We start from the raw sequence: 12,921 nt of genomic DNA, 5'->3' as shown, positions 1-12,921 counted from the left end.
CATTTAGGGTCTGTTTTTCGTTCTCGTCCCCAAAACTCCCAAAATTTTCAAAAATTTAAGTCCGACCTTTACGGCTTCTGATAGTACTGATCATTACGTTTCCAACGGATGTCTAATTTTGAAAATCGGTTATACCATTCAAAAGTTACCGAGCTCAGAAGTATGACTCAATTTTTATGTAAAAAGGGGAAAATGTTTGTGGATATGTTTGTATGTATGTATGTTTGTATGTGTGTGGAAAAATTACACCGATCTGAATTTTTTTTCTGTGTTTCAAGAGGGTGTGAGGACCGATTCAGAACCGGTGTAATTTTTGACTTCTGACTACCCGTAAGCCAGCTAGAGGGCTAGGTAGATACAAAATAGCATATTTTTTGGGCGTATATATTTTAGGTTCAAGGAGAGACAGGAAAACCGCGAATACAACAAATCAATAGGGTTGAGTTAAACTTACAAACGGTGTCTAAGCTATCAAAATGGGACATATACACTGCTCACCATAGCCGAAAAACTAAAAAATTAAACTTTGAAAATTTTGGTTTCTCGACAATTACTCAAAATTTCAACCTACGAATTGCGCCAATAACTGAGCGTTTGTAGAAGATCTCTAGACGCATCTAACGGTGTATACCTCATATCTGGGAAAATTCGAATTTTTAAGTTATAGGCTTCATAAGTATGATTTAATCTATTTCTTATGGGAAAAACGGTTTTTCAAGCTGAATAATTCCTGTAATACGTTTAGTTATCATACTTAATCTTAAATGCATCAGATACTACTTGTCAGTACGTTTCAAACTCATGTCTATTGATCAAAATCAGTTAAGCCGTTCAAAAGTTATAGAGCTTCAAAAGTATAATTAGTCCAGGAACACTTTTCACTTCGCAATTTTTACAGAATGGATTGATTTGCTTGAAAATTTGACAATAAGTAGTGGAAAGTCCAAGGATCAAAATCTATATGATGTCGAAAGACGCTTTTAGGATAGGGTGGTTACCACCCCATCTTGGGGGTGGAAATTTTTTGTTATATTTTGACCGCAAATGTTGGTAAAAACATTAATTGTAAGCAAGAAATGTTTTATTCATTTTTTTTTGATAAAATTAATAGCTTTTGATTTATTGGTTATCGAAAGTGTTAGTTTCATATCGAAAAAATCAATGTTATTAATCAGTTTTCTGCTAATAACTCAAAAAGTTTTTGCTTTATCAAAACAACTTTACTTAACGAATATATACCTTTTAAAAAGGAACAAAGTGTTTTTTTTTAATTTTCTTTAAGACCAATAGTAATCGAGCTGTACTTTATTATAAAATATGTTAGCTTTTCTTCGTCAAATACTAAATATTATGTGTATGTAGTTTCAAAGGCCAAAGACGGAAAAACTATGCATTTTTCGAGGTTAACTTATAGAAACTAATTGTAAATGTTTAAAAAGATCTATCTTCAAAAATATAAAATGAAATATGTAGCTTAAAAATTAAGTGACTTATAATGAAAAGAATGCCAGTCCCTATTTTTTCAGTCAAAAAGTTATCGGAAACAACCCCCTAATTACCACCCTAATATTATATACACGAAATTTTCGATTTTCTAAATCTGACTGAATTGAAAATTGGGCCAACTCATATCTTAAATAATTGATGGATTCGACCGTTACTTGATGGAAGTTCATTTTATCTAACAATAAAAAACTGAAAACGTTTGTTTTCTATACTTCCACAAAATTTATTATATCTAAGTGACTACAGCTGTTTCGGCGGAGTGCCTTTCTCAAGTAATATAGTTTACAATGTGTTTGCCTTTTTAATCTTCAACTGAAGAGGTTGAGGAGTGGGGAGCTGTTTGTCTCGAGTTGGTCATTCAGAATTATATCTGTATTTTTCAGTTTATTAATTTCCATAGATTCTAAAAAAGATAGCTTAAGGCCTTTATTTTGAATATGTAGAATTTTAAACTCTTCATTGAAAGAATGATTATGATCTAGAAGGTGAAGTGCATATGTAGAAGTGTCTGTTTTTCTATTGTTGAATGCCCTTTTGTGTTCTGCTATCCGTTTGTCAAAAGTTCTGCCAGTTTGACCGATGTACGTTTTCGGACAGTCACCACAAGTTAGTTTGTACACACCACTCTGTAGTTGCTTTCTCTTTCGGTAGAAAGCAACTACAGAGTGGTGTGTACAAACTAACTTGTGGTGACTGTCCGAAAACGTACATCGGTCAAACTGGCAGAACTTTTGACAAACGGATAGCAGAACACAAAAGGGCATTCAACAATAGAAAAACAGACACTTCTACATATGCACTTCACCTTCTAGATCATAATCATTCTTTCAATGAAGAGTTTAAAATTCTACATATTCAAAATAAAGGCCTTAAGCTATCTTTTTTAGAATCTATGGAAATTAATAAACTGAAAAATACAGATATAATTCTGAATGACCAACTCGAGACAAACAGCTCCCCACTCCTCAACCTCTTCAGTTGAAGATTAAAAAGGCAAACACATTGTAAACTATATTACTTGAGAAAGGCACTCCGCCGAAACAGCTGTAGTCACTTAGATATAATAAATTTTGTGGAAGTATAGAAAACAAACGTTTTCATATCTTAAAGTTCAGGAAAAGACTCACCCATTCATATGTCAACCATCCATCTTGGTCCAAGGGTGTGGATTTTACGGCCCCTCTTATTTAGGGTCTGTTGTTCGTTCTCGTCCCCAAAACTCCCAAAAATTTCAAAAATTTAAGTCCGACCTTTACGGCTTCTGATAGTACTGATCATTCCTTTTCCAACGGATGTCTAATTTTGAAAATGGGTTATACCATTCAAAAGTTACCGAGCTCAGAAGTATGACTCAATTTTTATTTAAAGGGGAAAATGTTTGTGGATATGTTTGTATGTATGTATGTTTGTATGTGTGTGGAAAAGTTACACCGATCTGAATTTTTTTTCTGTGTTTGAAGAGGGGGTCAGGGACGATTCAGAACCGGTGTAGTTTGTGACTTTTGACCACCCATAAGCCAGCTATAGGACTTGGTAGGTACAAAACGGCATATTTTTGTGGGTATATATCTTCGGTTCAAGAAGAGACAGGAGAATCTCTAATACACCAAATCAATAGTGTTGAGTTAAGCTTTCAAAAGGTGTGTAAGCGGTCAGGATCAGACATATACTCGGACCAGTGTAGCCGAAAAACTGAAAAACTAAACTTTGAAAATTTTGGTTTTTCGACAATTACTCTAAATTTCAACCTACGAATTGCGCCAATAACTGAGCATTCGTAGAAGGACTCCAGACAAATCTAACGGTGTATACCTCATATTCGGAAAAATTCTAATTTTTAAGTTACAGGCTTCATAAGTATGATCAAATCTATTATCTATGGGAAAAACGGTTTTCAAGCTCAATAATTCCTGTAATAGCTTCAGTTATCTTACTTGATCTTCGATGCATCAGATATTAATTGTCAATATGTTTCAAACTCATGTTTAGGGATCAAAATCGGTTAAGCCGTTTAGAAGTTATTAAGCTACAAAAGTATAATCCAATTAACGATTATTCCGTTTATGGAGTTGCAGTGGTTACGACGCTAAATTTGATCTGGCAACGGGCAATCCGAGTTTATTTACCGGCCATCCCAATATCTTTTTCAATCTATTTCGAATAGAAAAAAATCTAGTGTACATTCGATGGACACCAGATCATTTGGGAGGTAATGCGACAAAGGCGACCATTTATAAAACTTAACATGTAATCGAGAAACATTGCATTCAACTTCATACATTTAATTTATAAATAACTTTGAAAAACTCCTGATACAAGAATAAAAAACCGCTAAACGCCGTAAAAATGAGTGGCGCATACAATATTTCAGCTACAAAAGATCTGATATGAATATTACGTGGCGCAAAAAGGTATTTTCATTTTGATGCAAAACAAAATTCTAGTTTTAATTTAAAAGATTTTTCCATAATATTTGCTAAATTTGAAGTAAACGCGCCACAAAAGAGTTTCAAAATTCAAACTATATCAAAGTTACTCTTTTGTGGAGCGTTTACTTCAAATTTAGTAAATATTATGGAAAAATCTTTTAAAATAAAACAAGAATTTTGTTTTGCATCAAAATGAAAATACATTTTCGCGCCACGTAATATTCATATCAGATCTTTTGTAGCTGAAATATTGTATGCGCCACTCATTTTTACGGCGCTTAGCGGTTTTTTAATCTTGTTGATTATACATTACAATATTGTTAATTAATATAATTCGGCAAGTTATAAAAACCGATTGACATCATTTTAGAATAAAGAATTATAGATATTATTTTTACAATAAACAAAAATAAATAAAAATACCTCCGACAAGTAATGATACACTAGGAAAAATTAAAGAATACCTATGAACGAACATATAAAACACGCTGTATTTTCCTGTCACCGTATCACACAAATTATTGGCCAGTGCGAGTACATGTAATAATTATTATTACATGTACTTGCGCTGGGCAATTTTCTTTGTGACACGGCGACAGGAAAATACAGCGTGTTTTATATGTTCGTTCATGGGTATTCTTTCATTTTTCCGACTGTACCTAGCCTTACACCGTACAATAAACATGACATGACGAAAAGTCATATTATAATGTTTTGCCAATCCTCTGTTTTGTTTTGTCCCAAATATCATGAAAATCCAAACTCGCCAGCAATTATGTTTTTCTATGGATGCTATTCAATATGCAACTTCTCTTACTACTTACATACATCCAAAACGAATAATTCCTCATGCAGTGAGGAATATTTTTCCTAAGGGTCTCCTACGGTCTTCCATACTATGATCGCCGTTTCCATGGTAACATGCACAATACAAACACAATTAATGTTGTCAAATAAATGTGTTAAAGCAAAACCTACCAGGAATTACCTTTCAAAACCGTTCAAAAATAACTGTTAATTAGAATTTAAAAAATAAGGTACAGTACAACCTGCCATATCCGGACCTGTCATATCCGGACCTCCCCATATCCGGACGGTTCTGCGCCGTCCGGATCTACCGAAATCTACCGAGAAGGGCAGTCCTGCTGTTAAACAACGCACTAAAAGAATAACTAAAAGATGGCGAAATAATGTATTATAGAATATATAAAACGTGTCTATCGACGAAAGTTATCGACGGGGTTGATTACTGGATTGTATGAAGGAGAAAACGTTTCAGAGACTGTAAAAGAAGTAGTGGTCTTGATATCCGGATTTTTTCATATCCGGATCGGTCTGTCGCCACATTGATCCGGATATGGCAGGTTTGACTTGTATATAAATTTTAAGAATATTAAATACCTACATGTATATGTATTTTATTTCAATTTATGCATATGATATACCTAAAAGCACCTAAATTATTTAATTTTGAAGTTTTAACTCTTGACAAAACCGCATCCATAGAAAAAGTACAGTGTACAACACATGAGAAAATGACATATTTCTCCCTCGCTTGATTTGCGGCCCTCGCCTCGTGCCTCGGCTCGTGCCAACAAACTTCTGCGCTCGTGAGAAATATGTCTTTTTTCTCACTTGTTGTACAATATACTATTTAATTATAATATTCCAAAATCCGTTGGGATACTACACTGCGTTAACCTTTTTAGATTTTATTTAATTTTTTTTAGTATATTGACAAAGGTGAACTATCTTATACTCAAAGAGGGGAATACGAATTGTAAAATGTGTTTGATTTTTAGTTAAAGAGAGAAATAGAGTTGCTTATACTCTTGTGAGACCATCTGGATTTGGTAGGAAGAAGAGGAAAAAATGTAAGGGATGTTACAGTGAACTTCGAAAAACGTTAAGCAGTGCAAACGCTAGTAATAGAGTTTCCAAAGTGATAAGTTATTGTGCAGGTTGTCCTGGGCAACCAGGAATGTGTCTTTCTTGTTTCAATAAAATTCATAATCCATTTTGATAAAAAATATTCTTTTTAAAATGTATAAACATTTTCAATTTCTTTGCAACACGAAAATGCAGCAGCTGCATAATACTCTGGTTAAATCGGAGAGTGCAGGAAGAGTCTACACCGGCTTCGGAGGTTTTTTCCTCTTCATCAGTAGTCCCATATCCTCTTCTCTCCGATTTCCCCAGGCATCATACTTTGGGCCTTTCCGAATTGCAAAGAACGAAATGTCACGGATGTACTAGAGCCATCTACCGAAAAACAAAGTAAGTCATCAATCGAAGTAGCACAGAAAACGACAATAGATATCGTTCCCATACCACCAGATTGACAACAACAGGTGGAATACTTTCTTTGGTTACAACCTTCCGAGGTTTTCAAAAATTATAAATCATAAAGGCCCAAAGTATGATGCCTGGGGAAATCGGAGAGAAGAGGATATGGGACTACTGATGGGGAGGAAAAAACCTCCGAAACCGGTATAGACTATTCTTGCACTCTCCGATTTAACCAGAGTATTATGCAGCTGCTGCATTTTCGTGTTGGAAAGAAATTGAAAATGTTTATACATTTTAATTCATTTACTCTTTTGTTGAGTACTAAGGAATCTTTCTTGTTGGAACTTTTACCACGGTGATCAGATGGGTTGTGAATTATTTAAAATTCTCTCATCTTAATTTCCTCGGCATCCTGTATGATTTATAATTTTTGAGAATCTCGGGAGGTTGTAATTAAAGAAAGTATTCCACCTGTTGACAATCTGGTGGTATGGGAACGATATTTATTGTCGTTTTCTTTGCTACTTCGATTGATGACTTACTTTGTTTAATATTCTTTTTGTTGCCAGTAAATTTAAGTAAAATACATAAAGATCAATTAAATATATTCTGTAGAACCTTGATAAACTTATGAACACATTTATATGTATTTAAAATATCGAAACGTCTTGAAGTTGGAATCAAGTTTCTAGTGACAACCAGAATTAGCGTTCTGAAACTTTGCCTTCTTAAATTTACAAGACAAACGAACGACGAATAAAGCAGACTAGGTGCAATCTAAGATTGCATTCCACTACCAGTCAATTCATCTAGGTAAAATTCCAACGAATCTTGATTACTTGAACGCAGAAGTAAAACGAAAAGAAAATGAAAAATAGTATATATTTCATAACATTTCAGAGCAGCCCACAGGCCTCTCCCCAATCCACAGATCCCAAAAGGTTGAAACGTACGTAAGGTAATTAATTGTACGTAAACGTCAACAACGGTAGTTGCCTCTGAAATGGAATTTGTTCATTATTGTCCGTTTGCTTAAAAAATGAACTGAAGAAAATAAATGCATACAATGTTGGCATACGCAATTATACCCTTTTAAAACAAAACCACGCATATATCATTCAAAATTTCTGACGTCGGAGCATTGCCAAAACATTAGAATATGATTTTCCATCATGGCCATGTTTATTGTACATTAAGAAGCTAGGCGTCATTACTTGTCAGATATTTTTGTTTTGTTTTTGTTTACTGTACAAATAATATCTATAGTTCTTTATTCTAATTAATGATGTCGCTCGGATTTCATTACTTGCTGAAATATATTAATTAACAATAATACAATCATAGTGTATAATCAAGAAAATTAATCATTTAATAAAATAAGAAAATCTACGGTTTCGTTTTGATTAAAATCTGTCTTCCTCCATCCCCCGATAGTACTATTTCTAGGTCTACCTGTTTTCAAGGAGGCTCTGAGGAAGACAGATTTTTACCATCACGGCCGTAGATTCTCGATATAAATTACATCAATTTATATCGCAGTATGGATAGAACGCCCTCTAACGGGGAATAAGTGATATGAATTTCGACTCGATTCAAGTTCTCTGTTTACCCAGGTATAACCATACCAACAGGCACCGCTAGGAAAATATTCCACTTTGCAGTTCAGAGAACCCGTACGAAACGAGTCTGTGTATCAAATGTGGTCTCCAGGTAACAAAGTACGAGAACTCGAAAAAGTACCACAAAGTTTTTTATTTATTAAAAAGTCATATAAGGACGCGTTTTGGCTCTGCACGAGCCATCATCAGCTTAAGTACAGGAACATAGAAAACAAAGGACTGACCAGAAACAGGAAGGAGAAATAATCAACTAGTTAACATTGTATATAAAGAGATGCACATCATTATTGGATGAGCTACATATTTATAGCATTTTGTTCTTATTAAACTATAAAATATTGTAGAACTTCTGCATGTAGAGGAACCATCATGTGAACAGATCAGGTGTGCATGTGTTCATATGATGGTTCCTCTACATGCAGAAGTTCTACAATATTTTATAGTTTAATAAGAACAAAATGCTATAAATAGCTCATCTAATAATGATGAAGTGTGTGCATATTTTTATATACAATGTTAACTAGTTGATTCTTTCTCCTTCCTGTTTCTGGTCAGTCCTTTGTTTTCTATGTTCCCGTACTTAATCTGATGATGGCTCGTGCAGAGCCGAAACGGGTCCTTATACGACTTTCTAATAAATAAAAAACTTTGTGGTACCTCTTCGAGTTTTCGTATTTTGTTCCAACTCTGGGCGAATAACAATAATGTAACAACTCTGGGCGAATAATTAACATGTACAATATTAATTTAGATTGTTTTTAGCTGCTTAGATATTAATAATGATGATAGGGAGTATAATACTCTATTCCCGCATCTGTCCTTGCTGAGACCTCATTTTCTGTGTAGTTGTCATCTGTGATTACAGAGTATAGCATTAGTAAAATAAGAAAATCTACGGTTTCGTTTTGATTAAAATCTGTCTTCCTCCATCCCCGATAGTACTATTTCTAGGTCTACCTGTTGTCAAGGAGGCTCTGAGGAAGACAGATTTTTACCATTACGACCGTAGTTCTCGATATAAATTAAAACAATTTATATCGCAGTATGGTTAGAACGCCCTCTAACGGGGAATAAGTGAAATGAATTTCGACTCGATTCAAGTTCTCTGTTTACCCAGGTATAACCATACCAACAGGCACCGCTAGGAAAACATTCCACTTTGCAGTTCAGAGAACCCGTACGAAACGAGTATGTGTACTCTATACAGAGTATGGCATTAGTAAAATAAGAAAATCAACGGTTTCGTTTTGATCGGGGGTTGGAGGAAGACAGATTTTAACCATGACGAAAATGTAGATTTTATTTTACTAATGTCATACTCTGTATAGAGTACACAGACTCGTTTCGTACGGGTTCTCTGAACTGCAAAGTGGAATGTTTTCCTAGCGGTGCCTGTTGGTATGGTTATACCTGGGTAAACAGAGAACTTGAATCGAGTCGAAATTCATTTCACTTATTCCCCGTTAGAGGGCGTTCTAACCATACTGCGATATAAATTGTTTTAATTTATATCGAGAACTACGGTCGTAATGGTAAAAATCTGTCTTCCTCAAAGCCTCCTTGACAACAGGTAGACCTAGAAATAGTACTATCGGAGGATGGAGGAAGACAGATTTTAATTAAAACGAGACCGTACATTTTCTTATTTTACTAATGCCATCCTCTGTATAGAGTACACAGACTCGTTTCGTACGGGTTCTCTGAACTGCAAAGTGGAATGTTTTCCTAGCGGTGCCTGTTGGTATGGTTATACCTGGGTAAACAGAGAACTTGAATCGAGTCGGAAATTCATTTAAATCATTTAATATTTTAAGGTTAAAAATGAATCATGCATGTATTGAATAGTATTTAATATATTTATATTTTATTAATTATACATTATGTTAATATTGTCAATTATGTAATAGGTTTGGACAAATAATGAAAACCCATTGACATCATTAATTATAATAAAGAATTAGAGTTATTATTTGTATTATGCCATGTTTATTGTACGGTATGAGGCTAAGCATCATTATTGCCAGTATTTTTTCTTTGTTTTTGTTTATTGTACAAATAATATCTAATTCTTTATTCTAATTATTGACATTAATAGGTTTTTATTACTTGCCAAAATATATTAATTAACAATATTATACTAGGGTAAAATCAATAAAATAGATATTAAATACTATTCAGTACATGTACTTAACATATTAAATAATCTGTTTATTGATTATACACTATGATAGTATTGTTATTAATTAATATATTTAGCCAAGTAATGAAAAGCGATTGACATCATTAATGAAAATAAATAATTATAGATTTTGTTTGTACATTAAACAAAAACAAAGCAAAATATCTCTAACAACTAATAGTGCCCCACACAGTACAACAAACATGGCAATCATGGCATGATGAAAAGTCATATTCTAATGTTTTGCCAATGCTCTGACGTCAAAAATATTGACTGACGTAAGCGTGTTTTTGTGGAAAAAAGGGTATACTTATAAAACTATATTGAGCAGTTTTACTTTAGAATTAGTTTATATTCAGGAATAGTTATTTCTCTATGTAGTATTACTTGATTATTCGTTGGTATGCTACTCTGCGTTAACCTTTTTAGATTTTATTTTATTTTTTTAGTATATTGACAAACATGAACTGTCTTATATAATATATACTCAAAATTGTGAATAGGAAATGTAAAATGTGTTTGGTTTTGTTTTAGTTAAAGAGAGACAGAGAGTTACTCACATTTTTGTGAGACAATCTGGAATTGGTAAAAAGAAGAGGAAAAAATGTAAGGGATGTTACATTGAACTTCGAAAAACGTTAGGCAGTACAAAAGCTACTAATAGAGTTAACAAAGTGATAAGTTATTGTGCAGATTGTCCTGGGCAACCAGCAATGTGTCTTTCTTGTTTCAATAAAATTCATAATCCATTTTGATAAAAAATATTTTGATGTTATCAACAAATTTAAGTAAAATAAATAAACCTTGATAAATGTATGTACACATATTTTTGAATAGATAATAACATCCATTACTTTACCTGTGAGTAATAGTTCATTACTCACCCGTCATTACTCACGAGTTGAAGTTAGGTTCAAGTGGCGAATGTCACTTTTAATGTTAGTCTTATATAAACTGCAAATAAAATTACTTAAACTTGTTTATTTAATACAATAATTGTTGTAATTCTTAAATGATTTTTAGCTGTACTATTGGGTCAGTATATTTTTTACTTTTATACATTGTTTACTATTATGAATTTTGACGTTTATTATTTTGAATGACAGTGACATTAGCGTATTTGCTGTGTTTATTGGAATTTACAACTTGTGTTCTAGACTGGCTAATTGGCTATGCCCAGGCCATAAAGAAAGACAAAAAACTTATTATTTTATAAAGTTATATTGTGTTATACATTTTAAATATATTACAATGTAGGTATATTATATATAGGTATATTATTATATTATCATGGGCGCCTATACCCATGGGCAGGAGGAGGCCGTGGCCGCCCCCTAGCTTTTCGGGTGCTGTAAACTATATATGGTTATCCAAAGTATACAAAATATATTGTGCAACACCTTCACGTCTGCCTCCCCCTGAAATTTTTTATATGGGCGCCTGTGTATATTATATATACTTAAATATAAACTGTACTTTATAACTTTATAAAATACGTCCTCCGATAATAGCCATTTCCTATTTATTACAATGACAGTAGGTACAGACTTATAATTTTTCGGAAATGAGTATAACTTGAATTGACTATTTCCTGTTGGGCTTTTTACAATACATAATTAAGACAGCATTTGCTAATAGTAAGCAACCAATTATGCAGCTTATTAGTAAACAAAATTTATTTTTGTAAATTATAATTTTAATCTCGAGTAGATGATAATTATAATTTTTCACTGATTAAAATAAAAAAAGGTCGTAGAAAAAGTATAGTATTCTGCTTGCATGTACAACTTCATCATCGTGAGTAATAGCCATCATTACATGCTCGTTGAAGAATATACTATAATTAATATATTTCGGCAAGCAATAAAAACCGATTAACATCATTAATTAGAATAAAGAATTATTAAGTGAGTACATTAAGGTTAGTACATTCGTACATTCATTTTTTCATGAATGGGCGATTTTGGAAATAAATTCCGAAACAGGTCGACTTTTATTTTTAAATTATGAGTTTTTGGTATATTCATCATACTGGTGACATCATCCATCTGGACGTGATGACGTAACCGATGATTTATTTCAGTGAGAATAGGTGTCCTGTGATAGCTTATTTAAAAGTTTATTTCATTCTCTATTCAGCAGTATAAACATTAACATTCAAGTTTTATTTTAATATTATTTTTAATTAGATAATATAGCAGATTACCCTGCCATAATCCCAAAGCCGCGTCATCGGTATAAAACGGGAGACTATTATTATTATTTTTAATTTTGTTTAAAGTAAAATTTTCGATTGTTGTAAGCAGATACCGCCATGGCACCCATATCGTGTTATTTTGTTTATTTCGATACTAGCAGTTGATTACGTCATCACTCCCAGGTGGACGTCACTCGAATGATATATATGCCAAGACAACGTAATTTAAAAATAAAAATCAACCTGTTCGCTTAAAAAAATTAAGATTTTAGATTTTATTGAGAATCGCAAACTAACGTGTGATCCAAAATTATTATTACCATAGGTGGCTCTGAACGACAGAGATAGCTATACAGTGCATGTCTAATATTAATTCATATATACTTTCCAGTTTACGTCAACTTTGACAGATACTTCTCAGTGTACGTACGTCAACTTAAAAAACACTATAATTGAACATAAAAAGTAGCAGAGGAAGCAAAATTTTAACTTTATACGAATAGGGCTTTTCATCGATTGTCATTTGTTTCGAGCTTCTGTCATGTGTCAAATAATATTAATATATCTACGTCATACGTCTCTGGTTTGTATCATTGTTATATACCAATAACGTATGAACTAGATATATTAATATTATGTGACACATGACAGAAGCTCGAAACAAATGACTGTGAATGAAAAGCCCTATTAAAAGGTTTTGAG

Source organism: Diabrotica virgifera, chromosome 3, assembly GCF_917563875.1.
Source record: "Diabrotica virgifera virgifera chromosome 3, PGI_DIABVI_V3a".
NCBI classification, from domain to species: Eukaryota; Metazoa; Arthropoda; class Insecta; order Coleoptera; family Chrysomelidae; genus Diabrotica; species Diabrotica virgifera.
Note: the sequence above shows the minus strand (reverse complement) of the source record.